The sequence below is a fragment of the Dreissena polymorpha genome, chromosome 9 (assembly GCF_020536995.1).
Source record: "Dreissena polymorpha isolate Duluth1 chromosome 9, UMN_Dpol_1.0, whole genome shotgun sequence".
Lineage (NCBI taxonomy): Eukaryota > Metazoa > Mollusca > Bivalvia > Myida > Dreissenidae > Dreissena > Dreissena polymorpha.
Window position 1 is genome coordinate 8,274,261 of NC_068363.1, and position 10,861 is coordinate 8,285,121.

Consider the following 10,861-nt stretch of genomic DNA (forward strand, 5'->3'; position numbering starts at 1 on the left):
TTTTGGGTGTGATGCAAATAATTACAAAAAAAGAAAGTTTCAATACAGATTTACCTATTGCAAGCAGAAAACTACAGAACGTCAATTCTCTATTGTTTACATAGGACTTTTTACTATGTATTTACAGTGAACTTGCACCGTTCATTTAAGGTCACAACATACCAAAAGATTTCCTGCACAAATTTAATGTAAAAGCAATAACTTTAACAAAAAATAAAGTCAAACTTTTGCGCGTAGACACCCCCATAACCATACCTTTTCTTAAAGAGCATTCCAAGCCGCAATGATTTAAACAATAAAAAACATAGGTCATCCAATATGTAAGAAAGAACTCAATGCGAATCAGCGGTCACTGTTTTATGGCCATCTTTTTACCGGCATCTCTCCAGTTGATGATGGTTTCCCGCCAACTGTCAAAGTCTTATGTAGTCTCCAACCTAAAAGCAAAACAGGGAATTTCTAGTATACAACAATGTTTTCCCTACCACATGAACACAGAAATATTCAAAAATAAAGTCATGGCAAGTGCCCGTACAGAGAATTGTGTCTTCAAATAAATGAAGATTTTGTTTTTAGAGGGTATAGCATTGAACACCAAAAGTATTTAGTGTATTGTAACCTATAAGAGAAATTTATTTTTACTGAAATGTGTTTTTCTTTCATATTATTATCATCCCATCCATATTGCACCAATATATTAAGTTTGGCTGGATTAGCTGTCCATTTGGCCATTCTGTATCATATTTTCACACGCGGGTGTTTTCAGTCCGAAGAAGGCCATATTAGGCCTGTTAAAGCTTAACTGCCCCTTTAAGATTTAAAGCTGTTGTGTTCAATATCTGCAATAAAATACCAAAACAAACCAAAAAGACATGCAAGTGGGGCTAATGTGTGGTGGGGAAAGAATGAATTTGTTAGATATTTTCACTCTAAGCAATTTTGATAATGTCTTTTTTGTGTGTTTTTTTTTAATCACCCCAAAAATGCCAATTTCAAAGCAAAAACAATCCAACTTCATCCAAGACAATAAACTTATTAGTCAAAATGAGAGATCAAAGATACTTTGAAGTGTAGAAATCAATAAGCTTCCAATAACTTGTTATTTCACACCAATAAAAGTGTAAAATCTTGAAAGCGCCTTGTCGATCGGTTCCCATTTATTTACCAGCCGCCAATGAAATATTCTAGCATATAATGTCATGGGTGCCTTTTAACTGCAGCAGATGGTCAAAATGCATTGCCAGCTCTCATTTAGAGGTTCAAGACAATACAAATTTTCATATTTTGGACACAAAATATGTACTTTAGGCTATTTTTATGGTGGCAATCTGGTCCAAATGGGAGTTTGTAACCAAGCGAAAGAATACAATGCTCATTTGTTGGGGGGCGGGGGGGGGGGGGGGGGGGGGGGGTTTAAGCTGGAAGGAAAAGTTAAATTGAACAAAAAACACATATGTAGGCAAGCATTATAAGCTTAGCAATGATGTTCCATGTAGTAACAGGGGTAGAAAGGCAGTTCAGATCAAGGCAGTGTCCTGAAAGGGGTTTCTAGTACTTCTTTTGGGGACACAGCTTCCTGCAGAATTCTCAACACAACAAATATCAATGATTCATGTCACCTTTCTATGCAAAGACAAAAGAATAAGGACAATACTGTCATTAAATCACTGAATGAGAGAAGCATGTACCAAATAAAAAACAAAACAAGTTGCTGAAAGTGCAAAATTTTGTCAAAAAAATCCCTCTAAGGTAAATGATGAAGGGGACACTTGCTATAACAATCCTATGTTTAAGTAAGGCGCGACACCATTTTAAGCCGGAACCATGAATATAAGCATATTGTGAGAAAACAATACCAAAAACAAGCTAATTGTAGGGTAACAAGTAGCAAATCAACTCAGCTGTACTGTATACATGCTCAGGTACAAGGATAACCCTGTTAAGTGCCAACTTCAGCTGCCAACAAAGCACGAGCTTTACATGTCAGGACGCGGAACTATCAATACAAACTGCGAGGAGAATTACATGACGGCAAGGGTGTGAGTGACCACAATCCTGATTATGACAGTCTTTCACACCTAAAGCATCATACATATGCTTATTTGCTTGTGTACATGATAACAAAATGATATTATTACCTGTTTTGCCATCAACAACCCTTATCCAGTGGCCCTTGACTTAGTCGCAGACATTCCTCTTCCTGAAAAAGTCAAAATACCCAATAGAAAAAGATAAAAAAAATGAAACAAAAACATGCATTTATGTATTTTAAGTGTACTTTTATGAATAATATGAAGTGATAAAATCTTGCTCAATTCATGATTGTACTAAATATGAAGGCTGGCTCAGTTAAGCATCTGCTGCACTGTCCATACTGTAAAAATGCCTGCCATTCCATGTCGGTGAAATGGGGCTCTGTTTGAATGTTCATGCTTTTCGCAAAAGTTTTAGTTGCGTTACTCGATCACGGAGTCCCTGGCGTTGAATTCTAACTTCATGTAACACATTAGCGCGACACGGTCAACCAATATGCGGTTGAATTTAAGTCGGAAAGCAATTTAGCCCTTATTCCACTATATAAGGGTGGGGGGTCAACTTGAAAAACAACTATTCCAGGTCAAATAATCTGAATTCATGCATTTAATGCACTTATTTTCTTCCCTTTTGCTAAGAAATGACCAAAAATCTGCTTTACCAGTCATATTTTGCACTTGCAGATGATATTTCATTTTTATCATAAGTTAGTTTAGGTCACAACATACCAAAAGATTTCCTGCACAAATTCAATGTAAAAGCAATAACTTTAACAAAAAATAAAGTCAAACTTTTGCGCGTAGACACCCCCATAACCATACCTTTTCTTAAAGAGCATTCCAAGCCGCAATGATTTAAACAATAAAAAACATAGGTCATCCAATATGTAAGAAAGAACTCAATGCGAATCAGCGGTCACTGTTTTATGGCCATCTTTTTACCGGCATCTCTCCAGTTGATGATGGTTTCCCGCCAACTGTCAAAGTCTTATGTAGTCTCCAACCTAAAAGCAAAACAGGGAATTTCTAGTATACAACAATGTTTTCCCTACCACATGAACACAGAAATATTCAAAAATAAAGTCATGGCAAGTGCCCGTACAGAGAATTGTGTCTTCAAATAAATGAAGATTTTGTTTTTAGAGGGTATAGCATTGAACACCAAAAGTATTTAGTGTATTGTAACCTATAAGAGAAATTTATTTTTACTGAAATGTGTTTTTCTTTCATATTATTATCATCCCATCCATATTGCACCAATATATTAAGTTTGGCTGGATTAGCTGTCCATTTGGCCATTCTGTATCATATTTTCACACGCGGGTGTTTTCAGTCCGAAGAAGGCCATATTAGGCCTGTTAAAGCTTAACTGCCCCTTTAAGATTTAAAGCTGTTGTGTTCAATATCTGCAATAAAATACCAAAACAAACCAAAAAGACATGCAAGTGGGGCTAATGTGTGGTGGGGAAAGAATGAATTTGTTAGATATTTTCACTCTAAGCAATTTTGATAATGTCTTTTTTGTGTGTTTTTTTTTAATCACCCCAAAAATGCCAATTTCAAAGCAAAAACAATCCAACTTCATCCAAGACAATAAACTTATTAGTCAAAATGAGAGATCAAAGATACTTTGAAGTGTAGAAATCAATAAGCTTCCAATAACTTGTTATTTCACACCAATAAAAGTGTAAAATCTTGAAAGCGCCTTGTCGATCGGTTCCCATTTATTTACCAGCCGCCAATGAAATATTCTAGCATATAATGTCATGGGTGCCTTTTAACTGCAGCAGATGGTCAAAATGCATTGCCAGCTCTCATTTAGAGGTTCAAGACAATACAAATTTTCATATTTTGGACACAAAATATGTACTTTAGGCTATTTTTATGGTGGCAATCTGGTCCAAATGGGAGTTTGTAACCAAGCGAAAGAATACAATGCTCATTTGTTGGGGGGCGGGGGGGGGGGGGGGGGGGTTTAAGCTGGAAGGAAAAGTTAAATTGAACAAAAAACACATATGTAGGCAAGCATTATAAGCTTAGCAATGATGTTCCATGTAGTAACAGGGGTAGAAAGGCAGTTCAGATCAAGGCAGTGTCCTGAAAGGGGTTTCTAGTACTTCTTTTGGGGACACAGCTTCCTGCAGAATTCTCAACACAACAAATATCAATGATTCATGTCACCTTTCTATGCAAAGACAAAAGAATAAGGACAATACTGTCATTAAATCACTGAATGAGAGAAGCATGTACCAAATAAAAAACAAAACAAGTTGCTGAAAGTGCAAAATTTTGTCAAAAAAATCCCTCTAAGGTAAATGATGAAGGGGACACTTGCTATAACAATCCTATGTTTAAGTAAGGCGCGACACCATTTTAAGCCGGAACCATGAATATAAGCATATTGTGAGAAAACAATACCAAAAACAAGCTAATTGTAGGGTAACAAGTAGCAAATCAACTCAGCTGTACTGTATACATGCTCAGGTACAAGGATAACCCTGTTAAGTGCCAACTTCAGCTGCCAACAAAGCACGAGCTTTACATGTCAGGACGCGGAACTATCAATACAAACTGCGAGGAGAATTACATGACGGCAAGGGTGTGAGTGACCACAATCCTGATTATGACAGTCTTTCACACCTAAAGCATCATACATATGCTTATTTGCTTGTGTACATGATAACAAAATGATATTATTACCTGTTTTGCCATCAACAACCCTTATCCAGTGGCCCTTGACTTAGTCGCAGACATTCCTCTTCCTGAAAAAGTCAAAATACCCAATAGAAAAAGATAAAAAAAATGAAACAAAAACATGCATTTATGTATTTTAAGTGTACTTTTATGAATAATATGAAGTGATAAATCTTGCTCAATTCATGATTGTACTAAATATGAAGGCTGGCTCAGTTAAGCATCTGCTGCACTGTCCATACTGTAAAAATGCCTGCCATTCCATGTCGGTGAAATGGGGCTCTGTTTGAATGTTCATGCTTTTCGCAAAAGTTTTAGTTGCGTTACTCGATCACGGAGTCCCTGGCGTTGAATTCTAACTTCATGTAACACATTAGCGCGACACGGTCAACCAATATGCGGTTGAATTTAAGTCGGAAAGCAATTTAGCCCTTATTCCACTATATAAGGGTGGGGGGTCAACTTGAAAAACAACTATTCCAGGTCAAATAATCTGAATTCATGCATTTAATGCACTTATTTTCTTCCCTTTTGCTAAGAAATGACCAAAAATCTGCTTTACCAGTCATATTTTGCACTTGCAGATGATATTTCATTTTTATCATAAGTTAGTTTAGGTCACAACATACCAAAAGATTTCCTGCACAAATTCAATGTAAAAGCAATAACTTTAACAAAAAATAAAGTCAAACTTTTGCGCGTAGACACCCCCATAACCATACCTTTTCTTAAAGAGCATTCCAAGCCGCAATGATTTAAACAATAAAAAACATAGGTCATCCAATATGTAAGAAAGAACTCAATGCGAATCAGCGGTCACTGTTTTATGGCCATCTTTTTACCGGCATCTCTCCAGTTGATGATGGTTTCCCGCCAACTGTCAAAGTCTTATGTAGTCTCCAACCTAAAAGCAAAACAGGGAATTTCTAGTATACAACAATGTTTTCCCTACCACATGAACACAGAAATATTCAAAAATAAAGTCATGGCAAGTGCCCGTACAGAGAATTGTGTCTTCAAATAAATGAAGATTTTGTTTTTAGAGGGTATAGCATTGAACACCAAAAGTATTTAGTGTATTGTAACCTATAAGAGAAATTTATTTTTACTGAAATGTGTTTTTCTTTCATATTATTATCATCCCATCCATATTGCACCAATATATTAAGTTTGGCTGGATTAGCTGTCCATTTGGCCATTCTGTATCATATTTTCACACGCGGGTGTTTTCAGTCCGAAGAAGGCCATATTAGGCCTGTTAAAGCTTAACTGCCCCTTTAAGATTTAAAGCTGTTGTGTTCAATATCTGCAATAAAATACCAAAACAAACCAAAAAGACATGCAAGTGGGGCTAATGTGTGGTGGGGAAAGAATGAATTTGTTAGATATTTTCACTCTAAGCAATTTTGATAATGTCTTTTTTGTGTGTTTTTTTTTAATCACCCCAAAAATGCCAATTTCAAAGCAAAAAACAATCCAACTTCATCCAAGACAATAAACTTATTAGTCAAAATGAGAGATCAAAGATACTTTGAAGTGTAGAAATCAATAAGCTTCCAATAACTTGTTATTTCACACCAATAAAAGTGTAAAATCTTGAAAGCGCCTTGTCGATCGGTTCCCATTTATTTACCAGCCGCCAATGAAATATTCTAGCATATAATGTCATGGGTGCCTTTTAACTGCAGCAGATGGTCAAAATGCATTGCCAGCTCTCATTTAGAGGTTCAAGACAATACAAATTTTCATATTTTGGACACAAAATATGTACTTTAGGCTATTTTTATGGTGGCAATCTGGTCCAAATGGGAGTTTGTAACCAAGCGAAAGAATACAATGCTCATTTGTTGGGGGGCGGGGGGGGGGGGGGGGGGGGGGGGGGGGGGTTTAAGCTGGAAGGAAAAGTTAAATTGAACAAAAAACACATATGTAGGCAAGCATTATAAGCTTAGCAATGATGTTCCATGTAGTAACAGGGGTAGAAAGGCAGTTCAGATCAAGGCAGTGTCCTGAAAGGGGTTTTCTAGTACTTCTTTTGGGGACACAGCTTCCTGCAGAATTCTCAACACAACAAATATCAATGATTCATGTCACCTTTCTATGCAAAGACAAAGAATAAGGACAATACTGTCATTAAATCACTGAATGAGAGAAGCATGTACCAAATAAAAAACAAAACAAGTTGCTGAAAGTGCAAAATTTTGTCAAAAAAAATCCCTCTAAGGTAAATGATGAAGGGGACACTTGCTATAACAATCCTATGTTTAAGTAAGGCGCGACACCATTTTAAGCCGGAACCATGAATATAAGCATATTGTGAGAAAACAATACCAAAAACAAGCTAATTGTAGGGTAACAAGTAGCAAATCAACTCAGCTGTACTGTATACATGCTCAGGTACAAGGATAACCCTGTTAAGTGCCAACTTCAGCTGCCAACAAAGCACGAGCTTTACATGTCAGGACGCGGAACTATCAATACAAACTGCGAGGAGAATTACATGACGGCAAGGGTGTGAGTGACCACAATCCTGATTATGACAGTCTTTCACACCTAAAGCATCATACATATGCTTATTTGCTTGTGTACATGATAACAAAATGATATTATTACCTGTTTTGCCATCAACAACCCTTATCCAGTGGCCCTTGACTTAGTCGCAGACATTCCTCTTCCTGAAAAAGTCAAAATACCCAATAGAAAAAGATAAAAAAAATGAAACAAAAACATGCATTTATGTATTTTAAGTGTACTTTTATGAATAATATGAAGTGATAAAATCTTGCTCAATTCATGATTGTACTAAATATGAAGGCTGGCTCAGTTAAGCATCTGCTGCACTGTCCATACTGTAAAAATGCCTGCCATTCCATGTCGGTGAAATGGGGCTCTGTTTGAATGTTCATGCTTTTCGCAAAAGTTTTAGTTGCGTTACTCGATCACGGAGTCCCTGGCGTTGAATTCTAACTTCATGTAACACATTAGCGCGACACGGTCAACCAATATGCGGTTGAATTTAAGTCGGAAAGCAATTTAGCCCTTATTCCACTATATAAGGGTGGGGGGGTCAACTTGAAAAACAACTATTCCAGGTCAAATAATCTGAATTCATGCATTTAATGCACTTATTTTCTTCCCTTTTGCTAAGAAATGACCAAAAATCTGCTTTTACCAGTCATATTTTGCACTTGCAGATGATATTTCATTTTTATCATAAGTTAGTTTAGGTCACAACATACCAAAAGATTTCCTGCACAAATTCAATGTAAAAGCAATAACTTTAACAAAAAATAAAGTCAAACTTTTGCGCGTAGACACCCCCCATAACCATACCTTTTCTTAAAGAGCATTCCAAGCCGCAATGATTTAAACAATAAAAAACATAGGTCATCCAATATGTAAGAAAGAACTCAATGCGAATCAGCGGTCACTGTTTTATGGCCATCTTTTTACCGGCATCTCTCCAGTTGATGATGGTTTCCCGCCAACTGTCAAAGTCTTATGTAGTCTCCAACCTAAAAGCAAAACAGGGAATTTCTAGTATACAACAATGTTTTCCCTACCACATGAACACAGAAATATTCAAAAATAAAGTCATGGCAAGTGCCCGTACAGAGAATTGTGTCTTCAAATAAATGAAGATTTTGTTTTTAGAGGGTATAGCATTGAACACCAAAAGTATTTAGTGTATTGTAACCTATAAGAGAAATTTATTTTTACTGAAATGTGTTTTTCTTTCATATTATTATCATCCCATCCATATTGCACCAATATATTAAGTTTGGCTGGATTAGCTGTCCATTTGGCCATTCTGTATCATATTTTCACACGCGGGTGTTTTCAGTCCGAAGAAGGCCATATTAGGCCTGTTAAAGCTTAACTGCCCCTTTAAAGATTTAAAGCTGTTGTGTTCAATATCTGCAATAAAATACCAAAACAAACCAAAAAGACATGCAAGTGGGGGCTAATGTGTGGTGGGGAAAGAATGAATTTGTTAGATATTTTCACTCTAAGCAATTTTGATAATGTCTTTTTTGTGTGTTTTTTTTTAATCACCCCAAAAAATGCCAATTTCAAAGCAAAAACAATCCACTTCATCCAAGACAATAAACTTATTAGTCAAAATGAGAGATCAAAGATACTTTGAAGTGTAGAAATCAATAAGCTTCCAATAACTTGTTATTTCACACCAATAAAAGTGTAAAATCTTGAAAGCGCCTTGTCGATCGGTTCCCATTTATTTACCAGCCGCCAATGAAATATTCTAGCATATAATGTCATGGGTGCCTTTAACTGCAGCAGATGGTCAAAATGCATTGCCAGCTCTCATTAGAGGTTCAAGACAATACAAATTTTCATATTTTGGACACAAAATATGTACTTTAGGCTATTTTTATGGTGGCAATCTGGTCCAAATGGGAGTTTGTAACCAAGCGAAAGAATACAATGCTCATTTGTTGGGGGGCGGGGGGGGGGGGGGGGGGGGGGGGGGGGGGGGGGGTTTAAGCTGGAAGGAAAAGTTAAATTGAACAAAAAACACATATGTAGGCAAGCATTATAAGCTTAGCAATGATGTTCCATGTAGTAACAGGGGTAGAAAGGCAGTTCAGATCAAGGCAGTGTCCTGAAAGGGGTTCTAGTACTTCTTTTGGGGACACAGCTTCCTGCAGAATTCTCAACACAACAATATCAATGATTCATGTCACCTTTCTATGCAAAGACAAAAGAATAAGGACAATACTGTCATTAAATCACTGAATGAGAGAAGCATGTACCAAATAAAAAACAAAACAAGTTGCTGAAAAGTGCAAAATTTTGTCAAAAAAATCCCTCTAAGGTAAATGATGAAGGGGACACTTGCTATAACAATCCTATGTTTAAGTAAGGCGCGACACCATTTTAAGCCGGAACCATGAATATAAGCATATTGTGAGAAAACAATACCAAAAAACAAGCTAATTGTAGGGTAACAAGTAGCAAATCAACTCAGCTGTACTGTATACATGCTCAGGTACAAGGATAACCCTGTTAAGTGCCAACTTCAGCTGCCAACAAAGCACGAGCTTTACATGTCAGGACGCGGAACTATCAATACAAACTGCGAGGAGAATTACATGACGGCAAGGGTGTGAGTGACCACAATCCTGATTATGACAGTCTTTCACACCTAAAGCATCATACATATGCTTATTTGCTTGTGTACATGATAACAAAATGATATTATTACCTGTTTTGCCATCAACAACCCTTATCCAGTGGCCCTTGACTTAGTCGCAGACATTCCTCTTCCTGAAAAAGTCAAAATACCCAATAGAAAAAGATAAAAAAAATGAAACAAAAACATGCATTTATGTATTTTAAGTGTACTTTTATGAATAATATGAAGTGATAAAATCTTGCTCAATTCATGATTGTACTAAATATGAAGGCTGGCTCAGTTAAGCATTCTGCTGCACTGTCCATACTGTAAAAAATGCCTGCCATTCCATGTCGGTGAAATGGGGCTCTGTTGAATGTTCATGCTTTTCGCAAAAGTTTTAGTTGCGTTACTCGATCACGGAGTCCCTGGCGTTGAATTCTAACTTCATGTAACACATTAGCGGCGACACGGTCAACCAATATGCGGTTGAATTTTAAGTCGGAGAAAGCAATTTAGCCCTTATTCCACTATATAAGGGGTGGGGGGTCAACTTGAAAAACAACTATTCCAGGTCAAATAATCTGAATTCAATGCATTTAATGCACTTATTTCTTCCCTTTTGCTAGAAATGACCAAAAAATCTGCTTTAACCAGTCATATTTATGCACTTGCAGATGATATTTCATTTTTATCATAAGTTAGTTTAGGTCACAACATACCAAAAGATTTCTGCACAAATTCAATGTAAAAGCAATAACTTTAACAAAAAATAAAGTCAAACTTTTGCGCGTAGACACCCCCCATAACCATACCTTTTCTTAAGAGCATTCCAAGCCGCAATGATTTTTGTTTAACAATAAAAAACATAGGTCATCCAATATGTAAGAAAGAACTCAATGCGAATCAGCGGTCAACCTTTTTTAATCTTGATAGAACTGTCAATCTTAATCTCCATCCTAAATCAAAGTTTACAACAGTTCCAAACGGAAAGAAA

General features: G+C 36.6%; 1 long non-coding RNA gene across 1 annotated transcript; it reads right to left on the reverse strand.

The window, feature by feature from the left end:
• Positions 1-214: 214 nt before the first annotated feature.
• LOC127846790 (uncharacterized) lies at positions 215-10,155 on the reverse strand. The gene is made up of 8 exons (XR_008033674.1): positions 9,955-10,155; positions 8,181-8,242; positions 7,341-7,402; positions 5,570-5,631; positions 4,734-4,795; positions 2,976-3,037; positions 2,139-2,200; positions 215-437 (listed from the first exon to the last, which is right to left on the reverse strand). It is a non-coding gene; the product is annotated as an uncharacterized LOC127846790 (long non-coding RNA).
• Between the last annotated feature and the right edge of the window lie 706 nt (positions 10,156-10,861).